The sequence below is a fragment of the Chiloscyllium punctatum genome, chromosome 15 (genome assembly GCF_047496795.1).
Source record: "Chiloscyllium punctatum isolate Juve2018m chromosome 15, sChiPun1.3, whole genome shotgun sequence".
Lineage (NCBI taxonomy): Eukaryota > Metazoa > Chordata > Chondrichthyes > Orectolobiformes > Hemiscylliidae > Chiloscyllium > Chiloscyllium punctatum.
In genome coordinates this window covers 18201691-18219272 of record NC_092753.1, presented here as the reverse complement: position 1 = coordinate 18219272, position 17582 = coordinate 18201691, and the positions used below count along the sequence as shown (strand labels likewise).

General features: G+C 43.3%; 1 pseudogene; it reads left to right on the top strand.

Moving 5' to 3' along the window:
• Positions 1-15627, top strand: part of LOC140485956 (NACHT, LRR and PYD domains-containing protein 3-like) — a 53534-nt pseudogene extending 37907 nt beyond the window's left edge.
• The last annotated feature ends 1955 nt before the right edge of the window (positions 15628-17582 follow it).

Below are 17582 nucleotides of genomic sequence, written 5' to 3'. Positions count from 1 at the left end.
AAAGCAATACATATAATGAAAGGTGCATATTACAGAACAACATGAAATACTCCTTTAAAAATGCACATCATTTTTAAAGTACTTAGGATGGTGTTAATTTATGGGCTCATTAGTTCATTACTTCATCTGAGTTGCTCATGAACCTTGGGCAGACACTGACGTGAACTATTGATCACATTTATTTTGAGTATTACTGGTCTATAAGAAATGTCACACCTGAGATTCCAGGAAGGTTATCTCACGATATTGATTTCAATATGAGATAAATCAATAAACTTTTAGTTTCTACTGAAGTTTTCAAATGACACAAATGATCATTCATTCTCACTCAGGCTGAATTTTGCTGCATGCTGAACTAATCTTGAAAAATTGTTTTTGCAGTTATACAGTTAACATTAAGAGCCGTTTTCTATCCGTTCACATCTAAGATCTTCAGCAGAAACACAAGGAAATGCTCCAGGTACAAACTAAAACACTGCGAGTGAATACTGTTGCCAGAAAGGAGAAGGTGAAGATTTTCCAGCTGGTTGATCGCTACACTGAGCTAGCAGTCATTTCTGCTGTTCGAGATCTGAAACACGTACAGCATGAGTTGCTGGCACGATTTCAAGACCATGAAAAGTGGAGAGAGGAATACTTGCAGAACGAGCTGGAAAAAATCCAAACTGATCAATTGTTCCAGAGCAGCTTTTCCCAGAGAAAATCCCAAATTGGGAGTTCAGCAGTTGAGTGGAGTCCCAGGGTTTGGAAAAACAACAATGGTACAAAAAATTGTTTGAGTGGGCCACTGGGAAAATATACCCAGACTTTCAATTTATTTTTAGTTTTAAATTCCGGGATTTAGACACTATTAACTGCAGAATTAACCTGAGGATGTTGATACTGGATCAGTATCCTTACCTTGGGAATGCACTGGGAGAGCTCTGGAAGAACCCAGAGGGTTTATTCTTTATATTGGATGGTTTGGGTGAATTCAAGGACCAGATTGATTTTTCTGATAATCGGGGAAATACAGAATCTCCGTTCATGTGCACGGATCCTGAATGTTGGTGTGATGTGTCTGACGTTGCGTACAGTTTAATCCAGCACAAGTTGCTCCCAGGATGTTCAGTGTTAGTAACCACTTGTCCCACTGAGTTACATTTATTGGAAAAGGCTGAGATCAGTGTCTGGACTGAAATCCTGGGATTTAGTGGTGAGGAACGGAAGGAATATTTCAACAAGTTTTTTGATGATTAGAAAGTGGCAGCAGTTGTTTTTAAGCGCGTAGAAGAGAATGAGATCCTGTACACTGTGTTACAACCCTTCATTCTGCTGGATCCTTAGTCTGTCACTGGGTCCCTTTTTCACAGAAAAGGGCAGGAAACAGCAACAAGTTCCCAAGACTCTATTCCTACTATATTTATAACATTCTCGAACACCATGGCCGAGAGATTGAAGATCCCTGTGATGTGTTACTGAAGCTTGGTGAGATGGCCTTCACTGGAGTGTCTGTTTCGAAATGGTGATTTAATACAGTACTATCTACGACCGTCCCAGTTCCTGTCTGGGTTCCTGATGGAACTTTTGGAGAGAGATGTTTCAGTCCAGAGTGTAGTTTGCACCTTCCCACATCCACCATCCAAGAATTTGTAGCTGCACTTGCACAATTTCTGTCTTCAGATCCCAAGAGCATTCAGAAATGCCTCAGTGAAGTAGACAGGGCGAAAAATGGGCGATATGACATATTTGTCCATTTTGTTTCTGGCCTGTCATCCCCAGAGTCAGCCTGTGTTCTGGAGAAGTTTTCTGGTCAATTTCTTCACCAAACAACTCATCACATGAGTGAGTGGATAAAGAAGTGTTTTGGAAACACAAATAAAACTAGTAAACGGACCCTCCTGACCATGTCGCTTTACCTGTTTGAGTCTCAGAATAAATCATTGACTCAGGCCACAGTGGGATCTGTGACAAAACTTGCATTTAGTGGATTGCGATTGCCACCTGTTGACTGTGCAGTCCTGTCTCATGTCATTGGACTCTGTGATACTATCAATCATCTTGATCTACAGGATTGCAACATTAAGTGTGAAGAACTCCAACGGCTTGTATCCGTGCTGCACAAATGTCGAGGATTGAGGTAGCTCATGTTTTCATTGAGAAACTATTTGCTATGAAATAAATGGAAACAGACGCCTTCCAGTTCAAGCAAAGAGAAATAATCAGAAAACCTTGACAAAATCAAATCAGTGTAAGAAGGAAAACAAAACATCCAAGATGGAAAATATAAATGTTGTGAACTGTTGTTGGTATACTTAAAGGTTACATGACTGTGAAGTTTGACACAGGGAATGAGGAGGTGTTAGAAGGCTTAACAGAGGACAAATTTCCTGATCCGGATGAGTTATAGCCAAGGCTGCTGTGGGAGACTAGGTAGGAAATTACAGCGACCAGGACCCAAGTTTTTAATTCCTCTCTGACCACAGAGGAGATACAAGAGGACTGGAGGACAGCCACGTGGTTCCACTTTTCATGAAGTATAGAGTCATAGAGACGTACAGCATGGAAACAGACCTTTCGGTTCAACTCATCAATGCGGACCAGATATCCTAACCTAATCTTGTCACATTTGCCAGAACTTGGCCCATATCCCTGTGAACCCTTCCTATTCATATACCTTTTAAATGTTGCAATTGTACCAGCCTCCACCACTTCCTCTGGCAGCTTATTCAATACATGTACCCCCTCTGTGTGAAGAAGTTGCCCCTTAGGTCCCTTTTTATATCTAGGGAAGTGATTGCTGGGCCTCTCGCTGAAATATTTGTATCATTGATAGTCACAGGTGAGTTGCAGAAAGACTGGAGGTTTGCTAACGTGGTACCACTATTGAATAAGGGTGGTATGGACAAGCCAGGGGACTCTAGACTGGTGAGCCTGATGTTAGTGGTGGGCAGGTTGTTGGATGGAATCCTGAGGGACAGGACTTACACGTATTTGGAAAGGCAAGGACTGATTAGGGCTAGTCAACATGGCTTTGTGTGTGGGAAATCATGTCTCACAAACTGAGTTTTTTGAAGAGATAGCAGAGGATTGATGAGGGCAGAGCAGTGGACTTCAGTACAGCATTTGACAATGTTCCCCATGGGAAACTGACTAACAAGGTTAGATCTCATGGAATTAACGGAGAACTAGCCATTTGGATACAGAATTGGCTTGAAGATAGAAGACACGGGACAGAGGGTGGTGGTGGAGATTGCTTTTCTGACTGGAGGCCTGAGACCAGTGGTGTGCCACAAGAATCAGTGCTGGGTCCACTACTTTATATAAAATGATGAAAATGATTTGGATGTGAACATAGGAAGTATAGTTAGTAAGTTTGCAGATGATACCAAAATTGGAGATGTCAGAGTACAACAGCATCTTGATCTGATGGGCCAATCGGCTGAGGAGTGGCAGATGGAGTTAAATGTGAGGTGCTGCATTTTGGGAAATCAAATCTTAGCAGGACTTATACACTTAATGATAAGGTTGTAGGGAGTGTTGCTAAACAAAGAGACTTTGGAGTGCAGGTCCGTAGCTCCTTGAAAGTAGAGTCGTAGGTAGATAGGATAACGAAGAAGGTGTTTGGTATGCTTTCCTTTATTGGTCAGAAGGATCGGAAGGATCTTGTGAAACTTGAAAGGATTCCGAAAAGATTTACAAGGATGTTGCCAGGGTTGGAGGGTTTGAGCCATAGGGAGAGGTTGAATAGGCTGGGGCTGTTTTCCTTGGACCACCAGAGGCTGAGGGATGACCTCATAGGAGTTTATAAAATCATGAGGGGCATGGATAGTGTAAATAGACAAAGTCTTTTCCCAGGGGTGGGGAAGTCCAGATCTAGAGAGCATAGGTTTAGGGGGAGAGCAGCAAGATAGAAAAGGGACCTAAGGGGCAATAAAACATAGAATCAATAAGAACCCTCTCTACTCACTATTGTAGATTTACAGCGAGGCTATTCTTAAAGCTACTCATCTGTTTCTGTGCTGAGACCTCTCCCAAACAGGTTGCTCCAACACCTAAAATACCTTAAAAAAAGGAGCAGCGGTTACAGCCACAAATTTTTCTCATTCTCCAAATTGGATTATCCAGAATCATCTTTTTCAGTGTAGTAAAGATAAACCAAAGAAATACGGAACCATTAGTTTCACAATAGTGGCAGGGTAACTGTTGAAGAAAATTCTGAATGAGAGATTAATCTGCATTTGAAGAGGCAAGATTTGATTAGGGATAGTCAGCATGGCTTTGCCAAAAGGTCGTCTTGCCTAACAAAATTGATTACATTTTTTGAGGACATGAACTGGTGTGTAGATGAGGGTAGGACAATTGATGTAGTTTATATGGATTTCAGCAAAGCCTTTTGATAAGGTCCCACATGGGAGATGGATAAAGAAGGTAAAATCTCATGAGATCCAAGCTAATTTGGCAAGTTGGATCCAAAATTGGTCCAGTGGCAGGAGACAGGCTGGTGGTAGAAGGCTGTTAGTATGACTGGATGTTTGTATCTATTAGTATACCACAGTAATCAGTCCTGGATACTATCATCTTCATGATGTATATCAGCAATATATAGAGTAAAATATAGGGCGGCTCAGTGGTTAGCACTGCCGCCTCACAGTGCCAGGAATCTGGGTTTGATTCTGGGCTACTGTCTCTGTTTGCACGTGCTCCCTATGTCTGCATAGGTTTCCATTGGGTGCTCCAGTTTCCTCCCACAGTCCAAAGATGTGCAAGTTAGGTGGATTAGCCATGTGAAATTACCCATGGAGTTCAGGGATGTGTAGGTTGGGTAACTGAGCCATGGGAAATGCAAGGTTACAGGGATAGGGTAGGAGGGCTGGGTCAGAGTGGGATGGTCGTCAGAGGGATGAGGTGAACTTGTTGGGCCGCGTAACCTGTTTCCACACTAGGGATTCTACAAAAAAAAGTGAATAGCAGAACACCCGGAAACTCAAAAGAACAGAGGAGTCTCAGGATGCTTGTCCACAGATTTCAGTGCAGTTGTCAAGGCATGCAGAATAAATGCCTTTATCAGTCATGACATAAAATATAATAGCAGAGAGGTTATGTTGGGGCTGTACTGGTCTTTGTTTAGGCCATAGCTGAAGTATTGTATGCAGTTCTGATGATCCTGGGATTGCACTGGAGGGTGTGCGGAGGAGCTTCACTGAGATGCTGCCTGGGATGGAGCATTTCAGTGGTGATGAGAGGCTGGATAAATTTTGGTGATGTTTTTCAGAGTACAGAAGGTTGAGGGCAGACCTGATAGAGGCGTCCAAGATTATGATGGGCATTGGCAGGTTGGTTAGGAAGCAGCTGTTCCCCTCAATTGAAGGGTTAAGAATGAGGGGGCATAGGGATTTCTTGCAGCTGAATGGTACTGTCCTTATCTCTGAACCAGGAGACCTAAATTCAAGTCTCCCATGCTCCCGAGTTGTGTATCAACATCTCTGAACCGGCTGTTTGAAAAATACAAAAAAAAAGCATCATTTTAAATTGAAAGGCAGGAGATTAGAGGCAATTTGAGGAATTTGGTTTTCCACCCTCAGTGGTGGAAATCTGGAATGCACTGCCTGGGTGGGAACCTTACAATCTTGAAAAAGTACTTGGATGAACACTTGAATTATCATGAACATTCAACTGTATGGGCCAATTGCTGGAAAGTGGGAGTAGTGTAGATTGAGTAGTTTTTTTTTCAGTGCAGACTCAGTGGGCTGAAGGACCTCTTCTGTACTGTCTGATTTTTATGTTCAGCAGTTGATAGGGCAAGTAAATGTAACATTGGCCTTTATTTCAAAGGGAATGGAGTATTAAAAGTCAGGATCATTTTTTTGAAACTGAAGAAGGCAGTAGTCAGACCACAGCTGGAATACTGTGAACACTTTTGGGCCCCTTATCTCAGGAAAGCTATGCTGGCATTGGAGGCAGTCCAGATGTGATTCACTGGGCTGATACCAGGTTTGGAGGGAATTTCTAATCAGGAGAGGTTGAATAGATTGAGCCTATACTTGTTGGAATTTAGAAGAAAAAGAGGGAACCTTAGAGGGTCAATGCAGAAAGGTTGTTTTCTCTTGTGTGAGAGTTTAGAACTAAAGGCCATAATCTCTGAAGAAGAGTTCACTCATTTAAGACCCAGTTGAGGAGGAACTTCTTCTCTGACATCTGTTGTGAAACTGGAATTCGCTGACTGGACTTGTACTTTCTGAAATTTAGAAGAATGAGGGGAGAGCTCATAGAAACATATAAAATCCAATATATAAGAGGATAACTAGGGAGAAGGTAGGATCACTCAAGGATAAAGGAGAGAACTTGTGCTTGGAGGCAGAGGGAGTGTTGCTGAACAAAGAGAACTTGGAGTGCAGATTCATTGCTCCTTGAAATTGGAGTCCTAAATAGATAAGATAGTGAAGAAGGTGTTTGGTATGCTTTCCTTTATTGGTCAGAGTATTGAGTACAGGAGTTGGGAGGTCATGTTGCGGCTGTACAGGATATTGGTTCGGCCACTGTTGGAATATTGCGTGCAATTCTGGTCTCCTTCCTATTGGAAAGACGTTGTGAAACTTGAAAGGGTTCAGAAAAGATTTACAAGGATGTTGCCATGGTTAGAGGATCTGAGCTATAGGGAGAGGCTGAACAGGCTGGGGCTGTTTTCCCTGGAGAGTCGGAGAGTCTGAGGGGTGACCTTTGTAGAGATTTACAAAATTATGAGGGGCATGGAAAGGATAAGTAGACAAAGTCTTTTCCCTGGGATGGTGGGAGTCCAGAACTAGAGGGCATAGGTTTAGGGTGAGAGAGGAAAGATATAAGAGACCTAAGGGGCAACCTTTTCACCCAGAGGGTGTCATGTGTATGGAATGAGCTGCCAGAGGATGTGGTGGAGGCTGGTACAGTTGCAACATTTAAGAGGCATTTGGATGGGTATATGAATAGGAAGGGTTTGGAAGGATATGGGCCAGGTGCTGGCAGGTGGGACTAGATTGGGTTGGGATAACTGGTCGGTATGGACGGGTTGTACCGAAGTGTCTGTTTCCATGCTGTACATCTCTGTGACTCTAAGTTACAGTCACCCATGACAGCAACCCTGTTACATCTGCACCTTTCCAAAATCTACCTCCCAATCTGCTCCTCCGTGTCTCTGTCTATTGGGGGCCTGTAGAAAACTCCCAATAAAGTGACTGCTCCTTTCCTGTTTCTGACTTCCACCAATACTGACTGTGTAGACAAACCCTCCTCAATGACCTGCCTTTCTATAGCTGTGATACTGTCCCTGATTAACAATGCCAATCCTCCACCACTTTTATCTCTCCATCTCCATTACTTTTGAAACATCCTGCCCCTGTGATATCCAAGTCTCCATCATGGCCACAATAGTTCCAATTACTGATTCATGCTCTGAGTTCATTGTCCTTATTCCTGATACCTTGTGCATTACAGTAGACACTCTGCAACCCACCTTTTTGATGTATAAAAGGTAGGAGAGTGGTACGAGTGAACATTGCACCTCTGAAAATGAGTCTGGAGAAATTGTCGCAGGAAACAAAGAAATGGCAAAGGAACTTTGTATCAGTTTAAACAGTGGAAATTACCAGAACCTCAAGAGATTTGAAGGCAGAGGTAAGTGTAGTGGCCATTACTAAGAAGAATGTGCTGGAGAAGCTGAAAGAAGCTGAAAGGTGGATAAATCAGCAGAATTGCACTTTGGAGCACAATGTGTCTTGGCTGTCCTGGTTCAGGATTCTCTTCAGGTTAAAATTTCAGTCGGCAGTTAGGTGGGCGGCACGGTGGCACAGTGGTGTGGGCGGCACGGTGGCACAGTGGTTAGTACTGCTGCGTCACAGCGCCAGAGACCCGGGTTCAATTCCCGCCTCAGGCGACTGACTGTGTGGAGTTTGCACGTTCTCCCAGTGTCTGCGTGGGTTTCCTCCGGGTGCTCCGGTTTCCTCCCACACTCCAAAGATGTGCAGGTCAGGTGAATTGGCCATGCTAAATTGCCTGTAGTGTTAGGTAAGGGGTAGATGTAGGGGTATGGGTGGGTTACGCTTCGGCGGGGCGGTGTGGACTTGTTGGGCCGAAGGGCCTGTTTCCACACTGTAGATTAGATTAGATTAGATTAGATTAGATTACTTAATCAATATTAGCTTTTCGTTTGAGAGTACTCGAATACAAGGACAAGATTGTTCTCCTGAGGATGAATAAGGATTTGGTCAGACCACATTTAAAATGTTGTAAGCAGTTTTGGGCCCGATATGTAAGGTAGGCTATGCAGACCTTGGAGGAGATCAAGAGGAGGTTCACACTAATGATCCCAGGAATGAAGGGCTTGTCATATGAAGAGTGATTGAGAACACTGGGTATGGACTCAATTGAATTTAGAAGTGGGAGGTGGGGGGTGGATCTTATAGAAACTTGTGGAATACTAAGAAGCCTGGTTTGAGTGGACATGGAGAAGATGTTCCCATTAGTAGGACCTGAGGACACAATCTGAATGAAGGGACAACCCTTTAGAACTGAGATGGGGAGGAATTTCTTTAGCCAGAAGGTGGTGAATGTGTGGAACTCATTGCCCCAGAAGGTTCTGCATGCTAATACATTGAGTGTATTTAAGACAGAGGGGTTTTATTTTAGTAAGGAGTTCAAAGGTTATGGGGAAAAGGCAGGAGAATGGGATTGAGAAACATTGAGCATGATCAAATGGCAGTGCAGACTTGATCGGCCGAATTGCCTGATTTTGTTCCATGACTTGTGGTTGTCTTGTGCGTTTTTGGAGCTGTAACATTGAGGCAAATGGAGAATATTGCATCACACTCCTGACTTTGCTTGACCTTTGATCAACAGGCAATAGGAAGACATGAGATCTGTAAATTGCTGTTGAATTCCTAGCTTTTGATTAAAACCAGTTCAGCTTCTGGTTAATGGTGACATGTTCCAGTATGTTCACAGTAAGCATTTCAGTAATTGTAATGTCAATGAAAGTTAGAATAGGAAAATACAGAAACTTATTGTCACATATACTTTAAAAAATACAGTGAAAAGTTTTAGGTTGCCCCACTATGGCACCTACATCAATAACAAACGTCAAACATGATGAAAACAATAAAATTAAGATAAAGTTCATTACACTTCAGTTAACGGTTCCTAAGCTTGAGAAAGCCAATTAAGCAATGATGGAATACTCTGAAGACACAGCTGGGATGAGACTACCATGCCGGGCTGCTGGAATACTGGGCTGAAATCCTTTGCCAAAGAAAACAGCCATGCCAGGCTCAGACCATTACTCCTGGTTGAGACTGTCTGCTGGGCCACCAGAGTATCTGGATGCTAAGCTGAAGATTTCCAAGTCAGGATGAAACTGCCACGCCAGAACAAAACTGCTGTACTGACTGACTGTCATGCTGGGCCAAGGCTGTTTTTCTTCTCTGGCACCAATGCCTGACTGCCCACCTGGAACCTCGGGCCGATAAGAGGCATGATTAGATTTTCTCTTGTGGATGGGTCATTGACACCCAGCTTTGTGTTCTTTGCAAATTTTAGTTATTACTGTTCCCTCAACTAAACCATTAATATATATTGTGACAAAGCTTGGGTCCTAACACTGATCCCTGTGGTATCGCGCTAGTTGCTGCCTGCCACTTGGGGGGGGGGGGGAGTCACATTTATTCCTACGTTGTTTTCCGTCTTCCAACCTTACCACTGAGCCATCCATGTCAGTGCATGGGTGGCTCAGTTGTAAACACTGCTGCCTCACAGCACCAGGGATCCAGATTCACTTCCATCCTTGGGTGACTGTGTGGATTTTGCACTTTCTCCCCATGTCTCTGTGGATTTCCTGTGGGTGCTACAGGTTCCTCCCACAGTCCAAAGCTATGCAGGTTAGGTGGATTGGCTATTGAGTAAGGCTAGGTGAGTTAGCCATGGGAAATGATAGGGATGGGGTGAGTCGGGGTGGGATACTCTCCAGAGTTGGTGTAGACTCAATGGGCCAAATGGCCTGCTTCCATATTGTAGGAATTCTTGGACTGTCCCTAATCCCTTATGCTTTAGTTTTACATGCTGATTGCATAGGTGGGGGTCATGGCCTTCTGAAAGTCCAAGTAAACCACATCCTCTGACTCCCCCTTTTATGAGCACTAGTAGTGATATCCTCAAAATTCCATTTGATTTCCCAAACATGATTTCCCTTATTAGATCTATGCTGATTCTGTCCGATCCTGTCACTGTTTTCCAAGTGCTATTACATTTTTTATAAGGGACTCCAGCACTCCTCCATAAACAATCTGGCTAACCAGACCATAATTCCCTGTTTTCTCTCTTCCTCTATTTTTAAATAGTGGGGTTACATTAGCTACCCTCTAATCTATAGCAACTGTTCCACTGTGTACAGAATCTTGAATGATGGCTGCCACTGCATCTACTATTTCCAAGACCAATTCCTTATGTATCCTAGGATGTAGATTATCAGGACCTGAGAATTTATCTGCCTTCAGTCTCGTCAGTTTCCCTAGCATCATTTTCTGGCTATTTCCCTTTGTTCATTTCCCCATCTGACTCAACTCTGCATCCCCATCATTTTTGCACCATTATTTGTGTCTTCCTTTCTGAAGACAGAGCAAAATGTGCATTTAAATTGGTGCTTCATCTCTTTATTCCCCATGATAATGTACCTGCTTTCTGGCTGTAAAGGATCTATACATATCTTCACTAATCTTTTTTTCTTCACATCCCTTGACTCAGTGATGACTGTCCCAATGCATCATTCTGGTCTCATCACAAAGTTAGCACAAAGGGAGACTGAATGCTTGGGAGTATCATTGATGTTGAGTGGGGAGAATGGGAACTCTGCGTCAAGGATTTGAGTGTGGTTGGCATACTCTGGCATATAGAAGGTAGAAGCACAGGGCTGACAAGCAAACTTAGACACCCCCCGCCTGGTAGATGGCTCCAGCTGGCAGTTAGGCCACAGAAATTTGAATCCCAATCTTGGCCAAAAGCGCACCAAAATTATCTCTTCATATCTCAACATCGCCCTGTTTTCCCCCTTGGTCCTGGAACTCCCAATATATGTTTGTGACATCACCCACGCCCTCCGCCTCCTCAATGACTTTTGTTTCCCCGGCCCCCAATGCCTCATCTTCACTATGGACATCTAATCCCTTTACATGTCCATCTGCCATGGCAAAAGCCTCCAAGCCCTCCCATTTCTTCCTCTTTCACCGACCCAACCAGTCCCTTCCGATGACGCGCTCATTCGATTGGCGAAACTGATCCTCACCCTCAACAACTTCTCCTTCAAATTCTCCCATTTCCTTCAGACCAAAGGGGTAGTCATGGGCACCTACATAGGCCCCAGCTATGCTTGCCTCTTTGTAGGATACATGGAACAGTCCATCTTCCACAGTTACAGTGGCACCACCTCTTCCTCCATAACATTGATGACTGTATCGTCATCAACTTCACAACACCTTCCACTCTGTTCTCAAGTTCACCTGGGCACCTCCATCTCCAGTGACTGACTTAACACAGACATCTATTTCAAACCTGAAAATGTGTTGCTGGAAAAGCACAGCAGGTCAGGCAGCATCCAAGGAGCAGGAGAATCGACGTTTCGGGCATGAGCCCTTCTTCAGGAATTTCAAACCCACTAACTCCCACAGCTGCCTTCTGTAAAAATGTGATCACTTACTCCAAATTTTGCCTTGGCTGTATCTGTTCCCAGGAGGGGAGCATTTCCACTCCAGGACATCCCAGATGGCCTCCTATTTCAAGGATCACAATTTCCCCTTCCACGTGATCAACAATGTCGTCCAGTGCATCTCACCCCTCTAACCACAACAAGGGTAGAACCCCCTCCCTGCCAACCCCGGTCCTCTCCTTCCACCCCACTAATGACTGGATACACCACCTACAATCAGACCCCACCACCAGAAATATATTTCCCTCCATATCCCTATTTGTGTCGAGCCAAAGATTGTTCCCTCCATGAATCCCTCGGTGGGTCCATGCTTCCTCCTCCCACCCACCCCCCCTCCAGTCAACACACCCAGCACCGCAAGAGGTGTAAACCCTGCGCCCAACCTCCCCCGTCACCTCGGTCCCATGCCCCAAAGGATCTTTTCACATCCAGCAAAGATTTTCCTGCACATCCAAACATCTCATCTACTGTGTCCGCTGCTCTCGATGTGGTCTCTTCTACACCGGGAAGACAGAACGCCAACACGCAGAGCATTTCTGGGATGCATGCACCAAACAACCCCATCGCCCTGTGGCAGACCACTTTAACTCCCCCTCCCACTCCATCAAGTACATGCAAGTCCACTGCCAAATTGAAACCACCTGATGACTGGAAGAAGAATGTAGCATCTTCTTCAGTAGTTTCCAAACCCCCCCCCCCCCCCCCCCCATCTCATCCCAGATCCAACTCTCCAACACGGCATCGTGCTCTTGACCTGTCCCAACTGTCCATCTTCCTTCTCATCTGTCCTCTCCATGCTCCTTTCTGACCTATTACCATCACCCCATACCTACATTTCACCTATTGCCTTCCTGCCTACCCCCCCCCCCCCACCCCACCCCACCCCACCTCAGTCCAGCCCACCCTCCCACTTATCTCTCAACCCCCTCCTCCCCACATTCCTGGTGAAGGGCTTATGCCTGAACATTGACTCTCCTACTCTTCAGATGCTGCCTGAACTGCTAGGCTTTTCCAGCACCACACTTTTCATCAACTGCCTTGTATGCCTTTATGTTACAAGTGCACATCTAAACACTAGTAAATAATATGAGGGTTTCTACCTTTAGTATCCATACAGGCAGTGAGTTCCAGATTCCCTTCTTGGTGAAAATACAATATTCCTCACATCTCTAAATATTCTACTCCTTACCATAAATCTATGCCCCCGGTCATTGATCCCTCCATCAAGAGGAAAAGCCTCTTCCTAGCCAACCTATACATGCCCAGCAAAATGTTATGCATCTCAGTCATATACTGAAAGCTATCATTGACCCAAAACTGAACTTGGTCAGTTCAGTACTGTAACTACAAAAAGCATCAAATAACTGATCATCAGTCTCCTCATTGCTTGTCCAGCACCTGCAAGAACTGAGGTGGAACCATCACTAGGAAAGCAAAGGCAGGAAATGCAGGAAAATACCAGCACCTGCAAGTTCCCTCATGTCAAAGACATTCCTGATTTGAAGGCCTATCACTTCATTGTCACTGTAGTCAAACTTGCTGTAGTCTAAACACTGGATGAGTGCACCTACTTCCCTTTGAACTGCTACAGTTCAAGAAAGCACCTCACCACCATCTTCTCAAGGACATTTAGGGATGGGCAGTAAATGTTGACCTGGCCCTTTTCTGTGGAAAAAGAAAACACTGTTAAAAACAGAAGTTCCATCCTTCTTCTGACCCACTGTTATGAACTAACTCCGTGAACGGAAACAACTCCATACTATTCAATCCATCCGCACTTGAAAATCTCAGTTTCCTGGAAGGTGTTGGGTGGTTTTTGAATGAAAAAAGTAATAAATCCAAGTGCTCTTTGTTGTCTGGTAATAATTCAACCCATTTTAATGTGTTTTTCTCTCTGAATTTAGACTGAGCCACAATATTCTGGGTGTTTCTGAAATTAGACTAGTATCTGAGGCTGAGGAAACGGCTGTAAAATACAGAAGCTGCAGTAAGTAACAAATGCTGACGTATTTACAATAATAGTGTTGGTAACCCAATTATAATTTTATTAAGAAGACTTATTTATAACATTAATACCTTCTGAGTATGGATAAATAGTGTTGTAAAATAGTATGGGTGAAGATGGAGCTTCTGCTATAAAGCACATTGAGTTTGAAATCCCATTTCCTTAGTAAGCAAATAGAGCACAATATTCCAAAACACCAAATATAAAAGGAAATATTATACAGGAGTCGACAAGGTAAACAGTTAACGCTACCCATCTTATACTCTAACATCCATAATTATAATGAGGCAAATTGTAGCGGTGCTGGAAAAGCACAGCGGGTTAGGCAGCATCCAAGGAGCAGGTGAATCAACGTTTCGTGCATAAGCCCGAAACGTCGATTCTCCTTCTCCTCAGATGCTGCCTGACCGTCTGTGCTTTGCTAGCACCGCACTTTCAACTCTGATCTTCAGCATCTGCAGTCCTCCCTTTCTCCAAACAAATTGTAGTCAAGCACACCATAAACTGTACCTCAAGTTGTAAACGCCACCAAAATGAATTTCTCCAATTTCACAGCAGCCCATACAGACTTCGCTGATCATTGAAAGTCACAAACATATTTAAACTCTGTCTTCCTGATGAGGGCTTTCACCTCCTCTCGTTTGAGGATATAGTTCTTATTTCCATCAGCTTCAGCTCTAACATGGCTTGGAAACCTATAGTTCTTGAGCTTTTGTGTTATCAGATACTAGACCCCAGCTGCCATTGATACAATGACTGCTGCAGCCATTCGATGACATTGTGTTCCACTGGGTTGTCAGTGCTGCTCTCTCTGTACAAAAACACCATTACTGAGTAACTGATCAGCCAAATTCCACCCTGCTCCCCCGACCCACCAACCCCAACTCACCTTTATAAGGACTTTTGGTGGAATCATAGAATCCCTACAGTGCAGACAGAGGTTATTCGGTCCATCAAGTCTACACCATCTTGCTGAAGAGCATCCTACCCAGCTCCACCCTAGCCCTGTTACCCCACATGGGGTTTTACCTAATGGCTATTCCACCGAGCCTGCACATCCCTGGGCACTACAGAACAATCTTCTTTCAAAGCATGGCCAATCCACCTAATCTGGACAGTGGGGAGAAACTGGAGCATCTGGCGGAAACCTACAGACTTGGAGAATGTGCAAACTCCACATTGTCATCTGACGCTGGAATCAAATCCATGTCCCTGGTGCTGTGAGGTGGTCCTTTGGTCTTCCGGCATCAATCAGCTTGTCATTTCCATTTTGTTTACACCCTTATTAAGTCGTCACTCTTACTGCAGATTCAATGAAAACGCTTTGAGCTAAAACATAATTTACCGCGTGAATCTCACAAGAATGAAAGTTGAATTTCGAGAATGTCTTACACTGCCTGTTTTGTTCACATATTACTTACATAATACACTGTATATTTTTGTCATTAACAGTATTCTTTAAAACATGGGAATTTACCTGATACCTGTTATTTTTCTCCTTCTGTTCTCCAGTCTCTCGAATGTTGGTCTCACAGATTCTTGTACTGAGGATCTCGTTTCTGCTGTCAGTACAAACCAGTCATTAATGTTTTTGCATCTGGAATCAAATTCCCTCACAGACAAATTCTACAATGCTCTTCGCTCCCTCATACAGACTTGCAAGTGTCTAAACTACATTGAGTGAGTGTGATCATTTTTGGTGTCATAACTAAAATAGAAATTAAATTAGTTATATAGTAATTACAAAATTAAACATAATTATATTAACCCCAGTCTTCCTGTAATTTGCAGTGTTATACCATCTCTTTATTCCTGTTTGCTCTTTTTCAGAATGCGGTGGAATCAGTTCAGTGAAAATGGAAAACGATTCCTCAAGTCACTGCAGGAATCCAGATTCAAGCTGACAGTGATTGTGTGAATAGTTTGAGTTATAAACATCAGTCATCTCATTTTATGAACATTTCGTCTGGTTCTATATCCCTCCACTTTAACCATCTATTGACCATTTCCCAGTTCCCAGCCCGAGTTGAGTAAGGGTGATCTCCCATGTGAGACCTAACCACAGGGTTACAAGACTCAGAGGCCTGGCCCCACTGTGCTGTTTCTGCAGGATATGAGTCCTCAATGTTCCCCAATGGAGACACACACACAGAGGAAGGAACCAGCTTGTTCTCAGTCTATGCTGTGGTGGTACATTGGCAATTAAACTTAGCCTCCTAGTCTTACAGTACGACTTCTGAAGGATATCCCAATAGGGACATGCACAGACAGGAAAGGAGCCAGTGTGGGGCTTGGCGTGACTGTTAATTGTTTGTTGTTAATGTCATCCTATGAACAACTAGTTTTATGAATTATTGGTGGACTTGATACTTCAGCGATGCTATTGAGACAAATAAATGTCAGTCGATGATTTGCTGTCTGACTTGGTCCCCTACTATTGGATGAGAGGGTTAATCATAGAAATAGGATATTGTCAGAATTGAGGGTAAGCAAAGTTAACTTCAACTGAAACAGAGCTGGATGATATTAGACAATTCAGCCGAACTGCATGAAACATCATTGAAGGGGGCATGGTAGTTCGCACTGTTGCCTCAGTGCCAGGGTTCCAGGTTTGATTTCAGCCTTGGATTACTGTCAGAATTCTAATAAGACTTTTTAAAAAAAACGAGATAACCCACAGTCTCTTGGAATAGATAATGCACTGTGCTTGGATTCCATCTGGAAATTGTTTTGGACATTACTTCCACTGAAGCAAAGGGTGAGCTTGTTGAATCAGTCAATGCGTGTGATGAGTTTAGTGACTGTCAACGGAGCCTTGGACACTGGCATTGGAGATTTTCACATCATCATTAGTACTTTTCTGATGGTTGCATGGCCTAATGGATAAGACTTTGGTGTGGTTCATGATGTTCTCAAAAGACTGCATGTTGAAGTCCTATTATTGCTTTTGAAGGTGTCAATAGGTATCTCTGGGTTAAACAAAACTGTGTCATAGAATCTTTGGACTGTGGGAGGAAAATGGAGCACCCAGTGAAACTCACATACGTGGCAAATGTACAAACTCCACACAGACAGTTGCATGAGGCTGGAATCAAACCGGGGTCCTTGATACTGCCCACCATATTCATGCTCGGTTATTCAAGTTGCTGTCTTTCCTTCTGAACTTGGTGGTTCTTGATGAAAACATAATTTTGAAGATGCTTTTTCTGTTTGTGGTTGACATAGTTGCATTCTGTTCAACTTCTTTAAAAAAAAATCAATGTACACCTTGATACATTATTTATGTTTCCAAGGTTTACCTCAGTTGTTTAAATTTCACACTTTTTCAACATGGGGCATTGATAGATGAATAAAATCATTTTAATCATGAGGTTTGGCAGATGTGTTTGAAGTTGGCAGACAAATGATGCTTGCAGACAGATTGTGAATGACTGCAAATGATGTTAAAACAAATGGAAAACTATGAAGTGAAAAGATTCAGAAAACTCAGTGAATCTTGAGTAATTCTGGTAGCTGTCTGTGTCTCACTTGATGGAGGAAAGAATCCAAATTTTCAGCAAGATTGAGAATGGATAGAGATAAATTCAGAAATAAAAATTTAAAGTTTTGTTTATGCCATGACAAAGGGCCCAGAACTTGATAAAGAATGTGAAACTCACACAGGAAGAGTGAATAAGTGAATGAAAATCTAGAAGGACCTCGTAGTCAAATTTGGAGGAAGATCCTGAGTATTGGAACTGTCCAATCGATTTGTCGTATTGGGGACTGGACAATGAACAGAGGTAATGGGCTGAATCTTATCTTGAGATTTGTGGAGTGATTTTACAGTGAAGATTAGATTAGATTAGATTACTTACAATGTGGACCTTGAAG